We start from the raw sequence: 21618 nt of genomic DNA on the forward strand, positions 1-21618 counted from the left end.
GGAGTCTAAGATAACCCCTACTGAAGGAATTATGGCTCCAAATATGTCACCAACGACAGAAGCCGCTGTCTCTTTTTTCTGTCTAGCATGATGTAATTCAGACATTTTAGGAATTTGCTTTAAATCATCAATCTGGTAGATCTTTGGGAAAACTATTCCCAAATAACATGTCCCATACCATCCCTTAGGAAGACGGTAATAAGCTTTAGGTCTACATATATAATAGATCCCAGGGATTGCTGGATCCTGTCCATTTAACATGAACGTCCACTTACTCTGAAACAAAAACACATGCCTACACTCACTCGTTCCCACAAAAAAAGTATCAAGCCCAGATTTTGGTCTATATATACAAAGCCTCCCTACATGCAGTGCATCTATAGCTAATTTACCCTGTGTCTTTATTGCGGTTTAAGCATAATCGTTTGCAAACATGTGTTTTTATAATCCCTTTTCTAGCCTTTCTTTTAGTGCTTTGCGTCTATCATCAGTGTGATCTAAGAAGCTTTTCTCTACAGGTGTTAGTAAGCAAGTTAAATTATGGCGGTGCGCATAAGTTGTTCCAAATGTCAGTGTCGGCTCAAAGAAACCCCTAACTAATTTTATGCTGTGTTCTTTAGCTAATTTGTTTAGAAACTTAATCACGGGCGCAAAAGAAAGCACTACATCTAAATTAGAGTAGAAGTATTGCACATGTTCTTGATTATAAAATCTTGTTCATAGCAAACTACAGCTTATCCCGTAAGTGAGTGGCAGACTATGATTAGTAACCCCTTCTTGTACAGACGAAGGAATCTTTGTGCACACATAGCAATTTCTCGCATCCATTGTGTCAACATACTCATTCAGCAAGAGGTAGAAGACATTAGTAGATAGTTCCCCCTTTGAATTAGTACCTTCATGCAAGTATTTAGTATCCCACTCAAACTTTTCCCACGGTGTTAGCGTAGCAGTTTCAGGAGTTGAAGCATTGTTAGTCACTTTCTTATTCACCAATGGCATTCCCACAATCACACTTATAATTATTATTGCACACAAAATTCCCACACCAACAGCCAAACATGCACGAGTCCTACCCTTACTACTATTATCTCTAGTGTAACTCATGATCTGTAAAGAATCAGAAGGCAGTTTTATACAAAGCAAACAATCAACTTGAGGATGATATAAAAACCTTTTTTATTTTTTAATGCAAATTCTCTCTTTTTTTTCAGCAAGTATTTAATGCGTTTCACTCACTCCAGGACCCTTTTTTCAAATCAGGTTTAGCAGCTTGTCATAATCGGTTTTTCAGATTTAATTCAGGTTATCAGTGTCAAATCCTGTAATTTATCAGTCTCTTTTCTCAGCTTTTCAGCTTTTATTCAATTTCAATTTTAATTTTTTAACACAGTCTCTTTCTAATGTTGAATTCAGGTGCCGTAGTATTGACCTGGAACCTCTCTATCAAAACAAAACGCCAAGAATTCTTGTTGCCATTCAGCTGATGTTGCATATGCCCATTCAGGAACTGCGTACCTTCTGTTTGCAACACTTTTTCTTTTCAGTTTGCGGTTACCCTGTAGCTCTCATATACTGAGATCTTATTTCCTGGTTGTATCAACCTCTTCCTCTATTGTGTCATTAGGGATCACTTTCTCCCCTGCAGCTTGTGTCTCCGGCCAGTTATCTCCTTTAAGTATTTTCTTTCTCCTTGGTATTTCAGGACGTTGAACAGCACCCTCCTCTTGTTCTATGGTGTTTTCTCTTGATGGACCTGCAAGCGGCTCAGGAGGAGTCAGAACACCTTGACCTCCTTCTGCCTCAGTTCCTTCGCCTTCAGGGTCTGTTATGGTCTCAACTTCAATCCGTATCCATCTGCTTCTGGAAGAACCTCTCTTTGTCTCGGTTCCCCTGCTGCCTCAGCTGAGATAGACTCACTGTCACCTCTCTGGAACTCGTTTATTGTTTGAGTGACTAAGCACTCCTCAGCAGGCTCTCCTTCAGTCTCAGTTCCCCTTTTATTTCTCTCCGGACCTGAGACTTCCTTCTCTGCAGCTGTTGTTTTGGACAATTCAAGTTCCTCATCAGTTGGACACGTCACCTTCTTTGTGTGACTGGCATGTATCCAATTTGGAAGACCTGCACATTTCACAGCTGTGGTAGTTGTCAGTATTACTTTATATGGCCACTTCCAACGTGGCTCCAGACACGACTTCCTCATGTGTTTCTTGACAACAACCCAATCACCGGCTCTCAGGGTGTGAGCTGGATCACTTATCGGTGGCAATGTTGTAGCCTCCACCTGGTGAGAGAAAGATCGGACCACGTCAGCCAGACCCTTGCAGTAGTCCAACACCATATCATCTGTGATATTTACAAGAGCATTTGGAGGCACTGCGGGCAATCTCATAGCTCGACCCATAAGAATTTCATAAGGAGACAGTCCTGTTTTCTTGTCAGGTGTGTTTCTTATTGACATCAGCACTAAGGGCAATGCATCTGGCCATTTCAAATTGGTAGCTGCGCAAATTTTTACCATTCTCGACTTCAAGGTACCATTCATTTGTTCCACTAGTCCTGATGTTTCAGGGCGATAGCTCCAATGCAACTTCTGTTCAATGTTCAATGCGGCACACAAAACCTTAATCACCTCATTGTCGAAGTGTCTGCCCCTATCTGATTCTAAAGAGATCGGAAACCCAAAACGTGGTATTAGTTCCCTAAGCAGCAGTTTCGCTACTATGAGGCTGTCATTTCTACGTGTAGGGTAAGCTTCAATCCAGTGACTGAAAACACACACAATCACCAATACATATCTCAGCCCTCCACACACAGGCATCTCAATAAAATCCATCTGCATGCTGCTAAACAGACCTCCAGCTCTCCCTATGTGGCTCAAATTCACCACAGTCCCTTTCCCCACATTCATCTGCTGACAGATGATGCACCTGTGACAGATAACCTCTGCGGCTTGTCTGAATTTCGGATTGAACCAATCAATTTTGAACAATCTGATCATTGCGTCTCTCCCAACATGTGCTTGACCATGGTAAAACCTTGCAAAAGACTGTTTGGCAAAACCATTTTCCCCTCCTCTGAGACCCACAAGTCATCAGATCTCTGTACACATTGCATTCTCTGCCAGGAGCGTTTCTCCTCTTTACTGGCACGTCCCTGCAAGGATTTTAACTTATCTAAAGTGTCAACTACTCTTAATGCATATGCTGCGCATGTTGCATTTTCAGTTTCAGGTAACAATTCCCACTGATCTCGAAACGATATGCAGTTCAATGCACAAAACCTTGCGACTTGATCTGCATATCCATTTTCCATTGACACAAAGTCTTGTGACTTAACATGGGCATTGCATTTCACCACGGCAATTTCAAGAGGTAACTGAATCGCGTGCAACAAATCCTTCACTTTCTCGCCATTTTTCAGTGGTGAACTAGAAGAGGTCATGAAACCCCACTGGGACCATAATTGGCCAAAATCATGTACAATTCCAAATCCATATCTGCTGTCAGTATAGATAGTGACTTTCAGGTTTTCAGCTGCGTGGCATGCCCTAGTAAGAGCAAGTAATTCTGCCACTTGTGCGGAGTATATTCTTTTGAGCCAGGAAGCTTCTAAGATACCGGTGATTGTACTCACGGCATATCCAGCTCTCAGTACTCCTACTGCGTCTCTCAGGCATGAACCATCAACAAACATAATGTAATCATTTTCCTCTAATTGGGTATCCTTAATATCAGGTCTCGGTTTGGTGCACAGATCTGTTACCTCAAGACAATCATGTTCGACTTCTGCGGCATCATCAATGTTCACATTTTCAATAGGAAGCAAAGTTGCCGGGTTCATCTTTTGAGGGAAACATTTGGTGACCCCAGTATAATTGTCTCGTATTTTGTAAGCCTCGCATTTGTCATGTGTTGCGTCTTGGTTCGGGTCAACAGGATTTCAACTGAATGAGGGACCATTACTGTTAGGGGATGTCCCATTACTATACCTTCACACTGAGTGAGGCTTTGACCAACTGCTGCAACTGCACGCAAACAACCTGGTAAGGCTGCTGCGACTGGGTCCAAAGTAGCTGAAAAATGTGCTACTGGGCGGTTTGCACCTCCATGGACCTGTGTCAGGACAGACAAAGAACAAGCGTCACGTTCATGACAAAACAGTACAAATGGCTTTTGTAATCAGGCATACCTAAAGCTGGCGCCCTGCACATACTTTCCCTCAGTTCCATGAATGCCTTAATCTCTTTCTCTGACATGGTTATAGCACCCGGGCCATCCTGAATTTCCTTAACCGTCAACCTCACTAAAGGTTTAGAGATAATCGAGAAGTTGGGGATCCATTGACGACAGTAGCCCACCATTCCCAGAAACATCCTGACATCTCTCTTTGTTGTCGGGGGATTCATCTGTAGTATGGCTGTCACTCTTTCTTTGGATATTCTTCTAGATCCCTTCTCAATCAGGTGACCCAAGTACTTCACCTCTTTCTGACAGTATTGCAGCTTCTTTGGGGACACTTTATGTCCATTCTTTCCCAAATGATTCAGTAAGGCAATTGTGTCATACCTGCAGTCATCTTTTGTTCTGGACGCAATTAACAAATCATCAATGTACTGTACTAGAGTCGAACTGAAAGGCAATTCTAGTGACTCCAAATCCTTCTTCAATATCTGATTGAAGATGGAAGGTGACTCAGAAAACCCTTGAGGAATTCTGCACCAACTGTAAACCTTGTCCAGGAATTTGAAACTGAAAAGAAATTGGCTGTCTTCATGAAGAGGCACAGAAAAGAATGCTTGTGACAGATCCACAACTGTGAACCACTCTGCATCACACGGAACCTGAAACATAATCACTGCCGCATTTGGCACTATGGGGCAACATTTTACCACAATTTCATTTATTTTCCTCAGGTCTTGAACAATTCGAACCTTCCCACAAGGCTTTTTCAGACCCAATATTGGTGAATTACACGGGCTGCTCAATACTTCTTTCAGAACCCCTTGCTTCACAAAGTCCGCAATTATTTGCGTCACTTGTATAAGGACATCCTGTGCCATGTGGTATTGCGGTACCTGGGGAAATATTGCATTTGGCTTTACCTCTACGTTGGCCGGTTCTACTCCTTTTATTAGCCCCACTTCTTTTCCTGTCAGGTCCCACACTTTTTCTGTCACTGTTCCCTGCAAATCAGCTGGTAAGTCGTTCACTGTGAGCATTGGGAATAAGTTTATCAAAGAGTATTCCTCATTTACCATCTCCGTCTCTAATTCAGAGATCTGAACATCATCCCCTTCATCATCACTGTTTGTTCGCATCTCAATCCCTTCATTAGAACAGGTAATTGAACACCTCGTTTTGCACAGTAAGTCTCTTCCCAGTAGGGATACAGGACTCGAATCACATACTACAAATTTATGTAATCCCTGGAAGTTACCAATTTCTGGATCTGTAATCGGATTTGTCAGGAACTGATTTGCTACTCCTACCACCCTTATAGTAGGCTCTGAAAGTGGCAATTTCGGAACCTCTGCACTTCTGACTGAGGAGCGTGTAGCCCCTGTGTCAACCAGGAATGAAACCTTATGTCCCATCACCTTTCCCTCTACATAGGGACCCCTCTGCTCTACCTCTAGGGACGCTGCAAGCCTGCACTCCTCACTGTCTGAAAAATCATCCGACCATTCATCGTTTATTCCATCCTCACCACGCAATGGGAACTGTTGTACTGTGTTATTTTGACTCATTGTTTGACCTGTGACCTGTTGAGGAAGCATCACCTGTTGCTGTCCCATTGGAGCCAATGGTATCTGCATTTGCTGTCTAGGTACCTTGGGAATCTGCTGTTGTACTTGTTGCACTTGTACTGGTTGAACACGCGGCATTTGTATCTGCTGCATGGGCTGTAACTCCTGCATCTGAACCATGTTATTCTGGAAGTTCTGATTTTGTCCTCTCACTTTTGGACTCCTCACATTTTGAAATGTACAGACATCATTGCTTTGTTGAACAACACCATCCTGCACCACCATTGGACATTCCCGCTTCCAGTGCCCCACGCCCCCGCACGCGAGACATGGCGACACCTTTTTCATCCCCTGCACATCATTTTGAACCACAACGGTATTAATATCCGGACCCCTGTTCACAAAACCTCCACGACCTCGTCCTCTTGGTTGCGCCTGAAACATTCCATTTCCCTGCGGTTGCTGCTGTACCATCTGCTGGATTCCATTTCCCTGCATCCCTGCCTGCGCTGCCTTCATCTGTATCACCATCACTTTCTCCTTCAACTTTCTCTGTTTCAGCTCAATCTCATCACTACAGTATTTTGCATACTGCAACACCTCATCAATCGGCTTCGCTTGCCAACAGATCAAATGATTCTTAATCATCTGACTAATCTCCGGTCTCAGCCCTTCAATAAATTTGAACACAAGGTGATTCATGTCTTTCGGTTCTATGACCTCAGTGCCACTATAGTGTTTGAACGCCTTTAACAACCTCTCATAGTAAGCATGGATCAACTCTTTGGCCTCCTGTGAGGTTCGATCAATTTTCTTCCAATCTGTAACTTTCGGCGACACCTTCTGCTTCAGAAACTCAATCACTTTATGATAATACTTCATCACTTCTTCAGACGGTGCTCCAGTAACCTTATCCCTTGCCGGCTCCTCTGTCGGCCAGTCCACACCTCTCTTGCACTCAAGCCATAAGTCAGGTGGAACTATGATCTCAAACAGGGTATTCAAGTCTTCCCAAAGACATTTCGCAAGCTTCACAAACCTGTCTATCTGTTGATACCACTGTATCGGCTTCTCCCTCAACCTGGGATAATCATTTGTGAACAAGAGGATGTCACCTCTAGACCACTGTACATGGACTAAAACTCCTCCAGCTGTTTCTCTCATTGGTAACATCTTTATTGTTCCTGTGTCTGATGTGGTTTTAGCCTGCTTTGGTTCCGGACCATCACCTTTCTCTTTATCTCTCTTCTTTGCCCATCTGCCTTCCCACTTTTCTAATGCTCCCCAAATCTGAGCACTCTGCAGTATCTCTTTAAGATGTGCCTTCATTCCGGCAGATCTCATGTGTTCAAAGTCTTTAGGCTCAAAGTCCAACCCATAGCTCCTCTTCAAATATTTTGTACTTTCTATGTCTTTGCCGTATTTATCTGCCAGGTTTGCCAACTTCTGATGGACCTTGCTCACTTCTCTGGTTATCTTGGGGCACACGTACCTCAACTCTGCTTCTGTGTATGACTCTAATCTGTTCACTCCCATTGTCCCTTCTACTAGTTCTGTGGCTTCTACACCCAGTCTCACAAAATTCAGGTATTCGTCTTTCTCTGACCTCTCTGTGGTCACTGCAGTAGTCTGCGGAGTTTTGAGCTTGTCTAACCATTCGTTCAATTGTTGCGCTGTCAAGCCTTGCAACAAAACATTTCCAGATTGCACCATGGGTGTCTGTGTCGTATTTGTACTCATTACCTGTGGGGTTAGCGTACCTAACCCTACTTACCTCATCGTCTCTAAAGGAACCCCAATCGGACTACAGTCTAACAAGGATCTAGTCCTTTCAGCTGACTGACTTCCCTGTGTCATTCACTGCAGGTTTCCGGTAGACCCTCCTCTTATCGCCTCCTGGGTCATTACTCCCTGGTCACATACACCAGGCTTATCTTGCGCATACAGCAGTACTGGTGGACCAACAGTAATTGGCAATGATATAGCAGCTGGTAACTGTCCAAGTCCCAAACCCTGTGGAGCATTAACTCCCATTGCTCGATTTATCATGGGTGCTGTAGCTACTGACTGTGATCCTACAACAGAAGTGTAACTTGGAACCACCTGTTGATGCGGCTGGGGCAGCAATTGTGGAGTTGGCTCATCTGCAATAACTTTGATCTAGTGTATACTGGATCAGGCGGCACCATCAGACTCGTAGTTGTCTCCAATACTGGGACATCTGGATAGAGCCTCTGAATCGGCGGAGGTTGTAACTGTATCTGCGTGTCTGGCGCAGTGGGTACACTGACACCATTCTGTATCAAAACTGTATCACTTGTCTGCACTGTATTTGTGATTCCCTTATTCTGTGCCGGACCTTCAGTACCCACATTAGTGCTCTGCGTATTGTCATTTATGGCATATGGTGGCGGGCGATCATGTAACAACTGATTAAGAAACTCTTCATTGTCTGTATCGTCATCTACCCAAGACCTCTGAGTCTCGTTTGTTTTACTAGAAACTTTTGTCTGTCTTACAAGTAGCTTTCTTTCCCTGCGTCTCGTCTTCTTGAGTTCTTGCCGGAAAAATCTTAAGTCCGTCAACTATTCCCCTTCTCCACATCCTGGTCTCGTTATCCCATCTAGCCTCAACTAAAGTCTTTTCTGCTCTTTTCATTCTCCTTTAAACTTTCTGCTGTCTTTGTCATATGGCCAATAAATCCCAGATTGATAATGCCTCATACTGAGCTGGTCTCGGATGCGGTTTTTGCCCACTTAACATTAATCGTAAATTCTCCCAAATTCATGTATTAAACGTTCCGTACTCCGGAAACGCTAAACATCCCTCCTTCTCTGTCAGTTTGCACCACTGCTTTAACCAAAGACATGGCGCAACTCCCTTTTCCTCCATTACGATATAAGCTGGAGTACCCTCAGGCGGTGTAGGCTCCCCTACATTCGCTGCAATAAATGTATCTCCCCTCAAGGCACACTTTACAGCCTTGAAAAACTTAATTTTTGTGTCTTTTATTTTGTTTAGAATCTAATCAGGAAGTGACTTTAATTCCCAGAGGTCTCTTCACCCACTTTTCTCAACCAATTGCCTCTCACGGACAGCTGCCAATCCGTGCGTGACCCCTCTGGGCAACTGACCTATCCCAGCATGGCTCAACTGACATCACACTCACACACACACTGCGGCTGACAAAGTCTTGCGGCTTGTCCTCCTCAAACAGAACTAATGCAATATATTGCGAGCACTTTTAACAACAAAAACCCAAATTTGCCTGTTTACTACAGGAAGGGTAACACAATCGCTTCAGAACTTTACATAGATTTCACTTGAAGCCTCGGCCGCTACTCTCTCCTTCTCGGCTCCCGCACTTACAAGCAGAATTCGACCCACAAATCCTACTCTCTACTTGTCAATGGTTCGTTCTAGTGCACTTTAGAACTTGCCAAATCTCCATTGAAGGTTTCACTCACACACTTTGACTCAAACTTGACTTGTCAACCATGCCCAATTGACGTATTAAACCGCACAAATTACAACATAAACCCGAATGTCTCCTACACTTGTCAATATACTCCGGAGTCTTAGACCACGACGGGTCCGTACATCATCAACAACCACGTGGATAATTTTTGAGCCCCAAGCGCCACACTCATATGAAGTTCGCCGACTTCCCTACTCTCATACTATGGAGTACGCCCACTCCTACTAAAACAACCTTACTGTAGACGGGTCGCGGAGACCGCGTCTTACTTACCCCTTATCCGCCATTACTCGGCAGGCTCCCCGGGGACGACGTTGCGTTCCCCTGGCAACGAGGGGACGCCACGCCGTAACAGCTACGACGACTTCCGGGTTCCGGCAGAGGAAAAGAAAAAGGACAACGATCCTGGGAAGAGGCAGAACGCGACGGAGAAGCAGAACGAGACGGAGAGAACGCCGACCGGGAGAACAGAGTCACCAGCAACCCCATCGAGGAAGCAGGAATCAGACCGCAGAAGAAGTGAAGAAACGCGGGAAACGGCGAAAGGAGAGACGCCGGAGACACGAGAATGCCACCACGACCCCGGAGGGTCGTGGCTTAACAAGGTACGGTCCCTCCTAGGGACAGGAGGGTTACGGGGAATCACGGGCACTGGGAAAAGGCCTCAGGGAGGTGGGAGGAAGGACGGGGAGGGTGAATAAGTCACAAGGGAAGGGGAAGGAAGGGAACCAGGCACTATACGTACACCAGGAGCCCTAAACCCCACCTCTGACCACCCCCTCACGGACCTACTCTGCTTGCTACCCTTTCCCTCACGAGTACAATAAACAGCCCGTTCCCGCAGAAGGACTTACCTGTTCCTTTCTTTTCTCTTCATGCCCGGAATCCGAGAGAGACGCCCACATCCTTCACAACCGGGATAGACCAGAGGGAGAGGAAACCTAAGAAAGAGAGAAAGAAAGAAATTGAGAAGAGCAGAAAACCCGAGGCTTACCAAATATCTATAAACATTGAATAAGTGAATATCTTGTGAATAAAACAGAGAATAAAACTTCAAGCCTAAACCGCATATACCCCTTCTCTGACTCTACTTGATCTGCTCGTATAGCAGCCTACCACAGTGGTGTCAGAAGTGGGATTTAATTCCCAGGTGGGCTTACGAGCATGCTTCATCATGAGTGAATCCCCATCCCTCGAGGATATGATTAAGCAACTGGCAGAAGGACAAAGACATCTGCAGTTGGTGTGGGAAGCACACCAAAGAGAGGCCAAGGAAGACCGGGAGGCCTTACAATCGGCCTTAAAAAGTCAGGCTACAATCTTAGCCAATAACCAACTAGTACATGAGACCGCATTACAAAAGTTAACCGATACAATAGCGACCAGTAAGGTGCATCCAAACGTTCCCAGTTCGGTCCTACAAAAGTACCAGGAGGGGGAAGACCCAGACTCGTTTTTTACTAACTTTGAGAGGGTAGCCTCGTCTGCTCAATGGCCAGAGGACCGCTGGGGTCAGTATGTGGCACCCCTGCTTACTGGATTCCTACAGACTGCATACCAGTCCGCCAACCCTGACGGTACTACCCCTTACAAAGATATAAAAAAAAGTATCCTGGGGCGAGTCGGACATGATACGGAATATTATCGTTTAAAATTTAGAAAAATAAAGTGGAGTACGATCGAAGACCCTCGCTCCTTCTACTTTCGGGTGAAAGACTTGGCTCTAAAATGGTTGGGACCCATAGGGACAACCCGGGAAGATGTCATTAAGACAATTATTTTAGAACAGTATTTAGATTCCCTGCCCCCTAGTACTAAGAACTGGATCCGTCAACACCCAAAGGTGGACACTGAGGTTGCTATTGATTTGGCTTGTGCTTTCCATTGTTCTGCAGAAATTAAACCTTTGTCTCCGAGACCTTTCCAAAAACCTCCCACCCCTCCATCAAAACCAGTTCCCAGGTATTTCCCAGAAGAAACCCGGTTCCCTAAACCCGTAGAACATCACCCTATGCAGTCCCCACAATGTTTCCACTGTGGAGAGTGGGGCCATATTGCAAGAATATGTCCAAGGAAAGCTGAAGGACCGGAACCCATGGAAATTGGGGTCACACGACGTAGAGTTCTATGTACAGGAAAAGGGAATGAGAAATTTAGATACGCTGTCACCATAAATGGACAGGTCATTTCGGCATTAATTGATTCAGGATGCAGCCAATCTGTAATCCGGAAGGGTCTAATCCATCTTGATACTTCCGTTACCGACAGCTGGGTCTCCATCTGTTGTATACATGGAGACAAAGGAAGTTATCCCCTCACAATGGTTAAAATTGAATGGGGTCCCTTTCAGGATATGGTTTCGACAGGGGTTATGGATCGATTAATCGAGGACTGCATTATAGGGACTGATTATACTCGATTCTATGACCTATTAGACCAAGTCCGCGGACCCACTGTGACTCCGAGTGGCGGACTGAAGCCCCTTTTTCCGATTCCTCCCTTGAAGTTCCACCCCACCGAAAGAAACTCACACGAAATGAGAAAAGACTTGAGAGAAAACAATATCAGGAAGCCCGAAAGATGAAGGAAGTTCCTAAACTAGTAGCAGAAATTAGCAGCAGGCCCATCTCCTTCCAAACCAGCCAGAGAGAAGATCCTACCCTTTCCCACGCCTGGAGCTCGGCTAAAACAGAGATCACCAATGAGGTGGGTCCCTATTTTCTTGTCAAGAAAAACCTCCTATACTGAATAACTATAACTGTTACGGGAGAAACCAAGCAACAATTAGTAGTCCCTGAACCATTTCGAGCCCAAGTACTGCTTTTAGCCCATAATCAACCCGGGGGAGGTCATTATGGTCGGGAAAAAACAGAAGAATATCTTATGCGAAAATTTTATTGGCCCGGAGTGTATGCTCAGATACGCAGATACTGTTCCCAATGTCCTAGATGTCAATTAACTGAACCAGGAATGCCCCGGAAAGCACCACTATACCCTTTACCCATTATTGATATCCCTTTTAAACGGGTGGGTATGGACCTCGTAGGGCCCCTACTTCCCTCTTCTAACGGACATACTTACATTTTAGTCATAGTTGACTATGCGACTAGATACCCCGAAGCCATACCCCTCTCCAGCATGACAACCAAAACAATAGCACAAGCCATGATAACAGTGTTCTCCCGAATAGGTTTTCCCCAGGAAATACTGACAGATCAAGGTACACCCTTTATGTCAAAACTCATGAAACAGATATGTCAGATATTAGGGATCACCCAACTACGGACCTCGGTCTATCACCCCCAGACAGACGGGTTGGTAGAACGATATAACCGCACTATAAAGACATTGCTGCGGAAAACCGTGGACGAGTCCGGTCGCAACTGGGATCAGAAGCTTCCCTTGGTCCTGTATGCCATACGAACCCACGAACAGTCTTCTACGGGACACAGTCCCTTTGAATTGGTTTTCTGGAGACAACCTCGTTGTCTCCTGGATATGGCTGCCGAGACGTGGGAGGAAGAACAGGAAGAAGGGAAACCCCTGATTGACTATATCCACCAACTCAAAAGTCTGTTACAGACCCTCTGGGACGACGTCCATAGTCATTTAGTCACGGCTCAAAAACAACAAAAATCATACTATGACAAGGGAAGCAAAATAAGTTCTTTTCTCCCCAATGATCAGGTCCTCATCATGCGACCTACATCTGATCATAAACTGATTTCTAAATGGCAAGGACCCTATAGGGTTATTAGAGCAGTCTCTCCTGTTACTTACCTATTAGAGATAAACACCTGCCTGAGGAAAACCCAAATTTACCATATAAATTTATTAAAACAATGGAGACCTTCAGAAGAGACTGAGGAACAAACAGACACCGGTTGTTTTGTCTCCTCTACCAAAGAACGGGAACTAGATCTATGCCCTTTAAGAATAACACATCCAGAAGAGAAACCCAGTATTAATAAGGAGCTAACCGAAACTGAAAAAAAACAATTATACACCCTAATCGAACAACATCCCCATTTCTTCTCAGAAATACCGGGAAAAACTTCATTGATATATCATCACATTAAAACACCTGAAGGACATGTAGTACGTCTTCGTCCTTATCGCATCCCTGAAGCACGAAAACCCATCATTGAAACCGAAGTCGAAACAATGTTAGCGTTAGGGGTCATTGAACCCTCTAACAGTCCCTGGAATTCCCCAGTAGTGTTGGTTCCTAAACCAGACGGATCGATTAGATTTTGTATTGATTTTCGCAAACTTAATGAGATCTCCCTGTTCGACACCTACCCTATCCCCAGAGTGGATGACATCTTGGAGAAATTAGGGAAGGCTCGTTACTTATCCACCCTTGACTTAACCAAGGGGTATTGGCAGATACCCCTCCACCCGATGCCAAAGAAAAAACAGCCTTTTCAACCTCCTCTGGTCTTTATCAATTCACGGTTTTACCTTTTGGTCTTCACGGCGCTCCCGCGACTTTCCAGCGCCTGATGGATCGAATCTTAAAACCCTTCCAGACCTTTACCGCAGCCTACCTAGACGACATTGTCATCTTTAGTGAAACCTGGCAAGATCACTTATTGCATCTGCATACAATCTTCTCCGCCTTAACTGAGGCCGGTTTAACTGCCAACCCTAAGAAATGTTTACTAGGAAGCACTGAAGTCTCATATCTAGGTTATGTCATAGGGAGCGGCACTCTACAACCGCAGAAAAGCAAAGTTGAGGCCATACTCCAAGCAGCTAAACCAAGAACGAAGAAAGACCTACTATCATTCCTAGGCTTAGTAGGATACTACCACCGATTTATTCCCAATTATTCTACCATTGCTGCCCCTCTGACTGACCTCCTGACTAAACAAAACCCCACGAAACTGGCCCCATTTACCGACTCCCAACAGAATAGTTTTGATCGATTAAAACATTCCCTTACCACAGACCCAATACTAAAAGGTCCCGATTTCTCAAACAGTTTTCACTTATATACTGATGCTTCGGACGTCGGTCTCGGAGCTGTACTCACCCAGTCCGATGGAGAGGGTTTTGACCACCCTGTGTTTTTTCTAAGTAGAAAACTGTTTCCGCGAGAGACCCATTACCCAACTATCGAAAAAGAATGTCTCGCCATCAAATGGGCTGTGGACTCCTTGCAGTATTATCTTTTAGGCAGGTCCTTCGTTTTATTTACAGACCATGCCCCTCTCACCTGGCTTGCCTCTCATAAAGACACTAACTCCAGAATCTTGAGATGGTTCCTAGAACTGCAACCATTTACGTTCCAGGTACGCCACGTCCCTGGTTCCCAACAAGGTCCTGCCGACTACCTCTCCCGGTTTCCTCCTTCGTCCTCCTCGGACCTCGAGCAGTCCCGATCATGGGTAGGGGACTGTAGACGGGTCGCGGCGACCGGGTCTTACTTACCCCGAATCCGCCATTACTCGGCAGGCTCCCCGGGGACGACGTTGCGTTCCCCTGGCAACGAGGGGACGCCACGCCGTAACAGCTACGACGACTTCCGGGTTCCGGCAGAGGAAAAGAAAAAGGACAACGATCCTGGGAAGAGGCAGAACGCGATGGAGAAGCAGAACGAGACGGAGAGAACGCCGACCGGGAGAACAGAGTCACCAGCAACCCCATCGAGGAAGCAGGAATCAGGCCGCAGAAGAAGTGAAGAAACGCAGGAAACGGCAATAGGAGAGACGCCGGAGACGCGAGAATGCCGCCACGACCCCGGAGGGTCATGGCTTAACAAGGTACGGTCCCTCCTAGGGACAGGAAGGTTACGGGGAATCACGTGCACTGGGAAAAGGCCTCAGGGAGGCGGGAGGAAGGACGGGGAGGGTGAATAAGTCACAAGGGAAGGGGAAGGAAGGGAACCAGGCACTATACGTACACCAGGAGCCCTAAACCCCACCTCTGACCACCCCCTCACAGACCTACCCTGCTTGCTACCCTTTCCCTCACGAGCACAATAAACAGCCCGTTCCCGCAGAAGGACTTACCTGTTCCTTTCTTTTCTCTTCATGCCCGGAATCCGAGAGAGACGCCCACATCCTTCACAACCGGGATAGACCAGAGGGAGAGGAAACCTAAGAAAGAGAGAAAGAAAGAAATTGAGAAGAGCAGAAAACCCGAGGCTTACCAAATATCTATAAACATTGAATAAGTGAATATCTTGTGAATAAAACAGAGAATAAAACTTCAAGCCTAAACCGCATATACCCCTTCTCTGACTCTACTTGATCCGCTCGTATAGCAGCCTACCACACTTACCTGGCCTAAATTCACACAAACTTCACAAATCACCTGCAATATGCATAAGCTGAGCAAGCGCAAATTCTACACCACACATGCTAGGATGCTGAGAACATACCCAACTCACTTAAGCAGGCACCGAGATTCCGGGAAAGTCATGGGGAATTTCGAAACACATCATACCTCCAATTTGCATTATCTCGAAAACAATTCTAAACAATGATTCTTCATCCTAGGGCCCCCAAAGGGCCAAACCGTCGCTCTGCTACCAGAACTGATAACGCGTCCCATTATGTCTAATTTATCAACTCTGGGACTCGTTTTAGGCCAATGAATCTTTCGACCCTGATTGAAGACACCTTAGGACGAAATAGCTAATCAACATGTCAATCAATATGTCAATAACGTCATCAATATTTATTATAACAAGGCAATTCACTTTAGTCAAAGACATTTAATAAGACTCAGGACACCCCCATGACATTTCAGTCATGAATAACCACACCAGTTTAGTACGTTTTGTGATATTTATTCCCTATTGATTACAATTCTACTAGCAAGTTTATTAATCTCAAAACCAAGAAGCACATTAGCATAGTCACAATATGGCAACTCTGATAAGACTTCATCAAAGCAAGCATCACGAATATTAGAACATAACACAGCGTCAACATAGATCAATCTCAGCAGAGTAACGTTAGCGCATTGTTCAACAAAGTATGGATTCAGTCACTTGTCTATTTGCGTCTGATCAGTGAACCCCTGAACTAGCCTCGAATTAGCACTGGGATGTTGGGCTTCATGGAAACAATTTAGCAACATCAATTTGGAAAACCTCTAACTATGGTCTCTGTCAAAAGAAGCAGTTGGTACCTAGAAAGGAAAAGCAAACAGACAATCACAATTTCATTGTCATATAGTTACCCTCCGTATTGGGTCAACATACAGATTCTGTCTTCGTCCACAGGACATCGTTGATTCGCCATCAGTCAGGAACTCAGCTCAGGTAAGAAGGGTAAAAGGGTACTTCCCTCATAAGGAGGTAAAGTATAAACGGGCAATATAAGGGCAAGGTTGGTTATAAGAACCAAACAGCAAAGCCTCTATGCAGAGTGACAAAGTGTCTGGTCATAGCAACTCGCAACAGCATCTCCCCCTCCTGTATCTCCTAGTCTCTCCGTTCTCAACTACTTCCTTGTGTCATAGGTTTTTATCCCTTTTCCATTGTACAGTTCCCTAAATTTTAATTGGTTGGGGTCGGTACCCCACTATCTCCCTCCAATAGAGTTTCAATTAGCTCATCGAATTTATCACCCCATAACAGTTCTCACGTAGTTTATTGGTCCTTATGATTGACGTCTTCAGCGGGTAGAATGTCTGGTATGATTTCATCCTCTCGTGGTCCTTTGCACATCTTCATTCAGTGGTTCCTTTGTCTGTACCGGTTCAGGCGACCTTGTACCTGGGATTAGTCTACACTGTTGCATTCAGCTAAAATGTTTCTTCAAGCAAGTCGAATTTCATGAGAACGGATCTACTACAGTTACATTCATCTTCTAGCTTTTGGAAAACAAGAGTTCATGTCCTTCAGCAAGTCAGCACACTGCACGTTAGAAAAACACATTTAATATGAGAGCCAGGCAGCTAGGCCTCGACTCATGCTAACTAAGCCTTAATGATTTATTAGCAGAACTTAAGCATATAACCTTTAATAATTAGTGTAAAACTATACTTTAACATAATATTTGATCATTATTAGTCATTTTCATTAGTCCCCGTACATACTGACGGCCACTCCCCTTAGGCACATTTCAAGCATGCTTTTTAGCAAAATACATTAATACATTTTCTATGCGGCATTATTATGCATTAGTTCATAAACATTTCATATTAATATTGAGTATATAAGCTACGCTCTCTCATGGCTTCTGAAAGGAAATAGGCAATTAAGACGAGGAGGGAATCCTGAGATCTGCACTTCGAGAAACGTAAGTTTTCAAACAATTACCTAAACACAATTTAGGTTGTGAAGGAAAAAAGGGATAAAGGACAGAAGACAAATTAGTCTTGGTACGTCTAAATACTTGGAAATAAACACCTTATGCAGAAAAATGAAAGGAGGAAACATCAAGGGCTTTAACATCAGAAACACGTTTGATAGAGACTAAACACAGGAGCATAGTCAATTTAGCAGACAAATGTTTCATGGATAAATCAGCATTATCCGACCATGAGAGAAGTAATCGAAGAACGGAGTCAACATCCAACATGACATTGTATTTTGGGGCAGGAGTTTTAGCAAAAAGTACTCCCTTTAAAAGTCAGCAAACCAATGGGTGTTCCCCAACTGGTCTTCCATCCACCCTGATGTGCTCTGAAGAGATTGCAGATCGATAAGTATTCACCATACGGTACGCTTTACCTTGAGAAGCTAGGGAAGCCAAAAAATGTACTACTAAGGTAACATCTGCTGAAACAGGATCGGAATTCCTGTCCACACACCAGCTACATCACACTGACGAAGCAGAGCGGTAGACTCTTGAAGTACCCGGAGCCCAGGATTGTTGAATGAACTGGACAGCCTCCTTCGAAATTCCTGGGGTTCTCCAGGAAGCCCCGAAATTCTCCACACTATGAGATGAAGTGAGCCCTCTAGAATGAGATTGTAGGATTGGCCCTGAGGGTTCACGAGAAGTTCAGGAAACAGAGGTATCAATACTGGAAGGTCTGAGGAAAGTTCCAAGAGGGTTGGATACCAAGGCTGAGATTGCCAGAATTGAGTGATAAGAACCAGGGAAGAACGTTGTCTGCGGGCCTGCGCTAGAACTTGAGCAATAAACAGGAAGGGAGAAAAGGCGCACAGGAGAGAGGGAGGCCATACTTGTAGGAAAACGTTCATGGCTAAAGCTAACAGATCTGGTTTCCAACCTGAAGAAGGCAGGAAGTTGAGAGTTGATTCTTGAAGCGAAGAGGTCTATAGACATAGCTCCGAAGAGTGAAGACAGGAGCTTGAATATGGAAAGGTGACAATGCCAACCGCTTGAGTCGTGAGTATGTCTGGAAAACCAATCTGCCACTACATTCAGCTAGCCTGGGAGGTATTCTGCCTTGACCGAAATATTTCTGGGGAGATAAAACTCCCACAAACTCTTGGCCAGAAGGGCCACAGGTTTGGATCTAGTTCCACCTAACTGGTTCATGTACCTGACTGCAGACAGATTGTCCATTCTCAGAAGACTTGAACACTTTACGCTGGTGTGACCCCCTGACCTGTTTCTGGCCAGAAGTCCACTTGGCTCCACCAGCCGCCTCTGTGCCCCTGATCCCTGTCTGCCGCCAGGATTCGAGATCAAGGCCCTCCACCACCCGCAGGCACCCGCCTGTGCCTCATCCCTGGTGCCTAATGGTAGGCTTACTGTGTCGTTGTGCTCTACCATTGCATTTAGCTTTTTTTGTTGTTTAGAATTGTTATTTGGTTTACTGTACTGTTTTGAATTGCCTTTGAGCCTTTGTTTTCGCCTGTTTCATTTTCTGTGCCTGTTTTCAGAGCCCGCCCAGCTCTCGCCGGTCTACCAGCCCCTGCCGCTGCGTCCCCTGCATCCCCGCCACCCTCGCTCACCCATTGGTCCCTTGCCTCCCGCCTCCCAGTTGCTCCTCCCTCCCACCCCCAACTTAATGGCGCCGCTGCGCGGAGCCCCGTATGACCCGCTGACCTGTTTCTGGCCAGGAGCCCACTTGGCTCCACCAGCCGCCTCCGTGCCCCTGATCCCCGTCTGCCACCAGGATTCGAGATCGAGGCCTTCCACCATCCGCAGGCACCTGCCTGCGCCTCATCCCTGGTGCCTAGTGGTAGGCTTACTGTGTTGTTGTGCTCTACCGTTGCATTTAGCTTTTTTCGTTGTTTAGAATTGTTATTTCGTTTACTGTACCGCTTTGAATTGCCTTTGTGCCTTTGTTTTTGCCTGTTTCATTTTCTGTGCCTGTATTCAGAGCCCGCCCGGCTCAGCCGTCTCTCGCCAGTCTCCCAGCCCCTGCCGCTGCGTCCCCTGCGGCCTGCCCCCCTCGCGCACCCATTGGTCCCTTGCCTCCCGCCTCCCAGCTGCTCCTCCCTCCCACCTTCCCCTCTTAATGGCGGGCACTGCGTGGCTGCGCAGCCGACACGCGCAGCGGGTGCGCAGCGGGTGCGCTGCTGGCGCGCCTCTGGCGTGCCAGTGGCAAGCCCGTCTGCGCCCGTCCACGCCTGGACCGCACCCAGCGCCGGTCCCCCTGGCCCTCAAAACCCCGACCCCCCTAGACTGCACTACTCCGCCACCACGCTACACGCCCTCAACCCAGGTCTGCACCCAGCCTGCGCCCAAGCGACCCCAAGCACACACATGGACCCTTTACATTCTAGGCATGCCGGTTCTCCAGCACCCCCACAAAAACACCCACATGCTCCACGCCAACCCCAACACGCCCTACTCCAACACCAACACGCCCCACAACAACACTAGTACGTTTTACAACAACACTAACGCAACCCACAACAACACTAACATGCCCCACAACAACACTAACATGCCCCACAACAACACTAACACGCCCCACAACAACAACAGCCCCCGCAACCACCTTAACTGCATACTTCTAAACACCTGCTCCGTACACAAGAATGCCATCGAGCTCTGGGATCTGATCACAACACAATCCCCAGACATTGCCTTCCTCACGGAAACTTGAATGAATCCCTCATCTCAGCCTGACATAGCCATTGCCATCCCAGAAGGCTACAAAATCTATCGTAGAGACCGTCTGAACAAACCGGAAGTTGGCATTGCCATTGTACATAAAAACACCATAAAGATCACCACCAACACACATGACACCTTAGACAGCGTAGAACACCTACACTTCTTAATTCACGTAAACGCCAACACCACCCTCAGGGGAACATTCATATACAGGCCACTAGGACCTCGCCCCCCTTCTGTGATGCCATCGCTGATACCATCAGCCCCCACGCCCTCACCTCCACAGACTACATCCTCCTTGGTGACATTAACTTTCAACTGGAGAACCCCCACGACCACAACTCCACATCCCTACTAGACAACCTCACGAACCTAGGACTCAAACAACTAGTCACCTCACCCACCCACTCAGTAGGACACACGCTAGATGCGATTTTTACCTCCAGCAACCACATAACCTTCACACACACCACAGAACTCCACTGGACCGCCCGCCAATGCATCCACTTCTCCTTCTCGAAACCCACCACTATGAACACACCACACCCTACCGCATGTGGGACAAGACCCCCACAGAACACCTGAACGCCCAGCTCGCACATAAACCCCCCCACACCAACAACCCCAACATTGCTGCCCATAACCTCACACAATGGATTACAACTTGCGCTGACTCACTCGCCCCTCTGAGAAGAAACATCACCACCCGCAACATCAGGAACACGCCCTGGTTCACCACTGAACTCCAAGCCTCCAAGAGTGAATGCCGCAAAACCGAGAAAGCTTGGCGCCAGGAACCCTCAATGACCAACTTCTCCACCCTCAAAACCACCATACGCAAACATCACCAACTCATATGGACCACCAAAAGGGCTTACTACAAGGAACGCATAGACAGTAACTCACATAACAGCAAGGAACTCTTTACCATGATTAAAGAGTTCACCAAACCTAAATCCTGCAACATCGACCCCACTCACACACAAAACCTCTGCAACTCTCTCTCCAACCACTTCTACCTCAAACTTTTAGACATATACAACAGCTTCACACCACCAGCACCCACCATCTACACCACCGACATGACCAACAACAACACACCCCCCCCCAACCAACTACACACCTGGGCCCCTACCAATGACAAAGAAACTGAAACAAACATGAATTCCATCCACTCAGGCTCCCCCTCGGACCCCGCCCCCACCACATCTTCAACAAGGCCAGCCCAACCATCACTCCCAAGCTTCGCGCCGTAATCAACAGCTCCTTCAACGCCGCCACCTTCCCAGACTCCTGGAAGCACGCAGAAGTAACCGCACTCCTAAAAAAAACCAAAGCAGACCCTGATGACCTCACAAACTACCGCCCCATTTCTCTTCTCCCCTTCC

Source organism: Pleurodeles waltl, chromosome 12 (assembly GCF_031143425.1).
Source record: "Pleurodeles waltl isolate 20211129_DDA chromosome 12, aPleWal1.hap1.20221129, whole genome shotgun sequence".
In the NCBI taxonomy this organism is placed as follows: Eukaryota; Metazoa; Chordata; class Amphibia; order Caudata; family Salamandridae; genus Pleurodeles; species Pleurodeles waltl.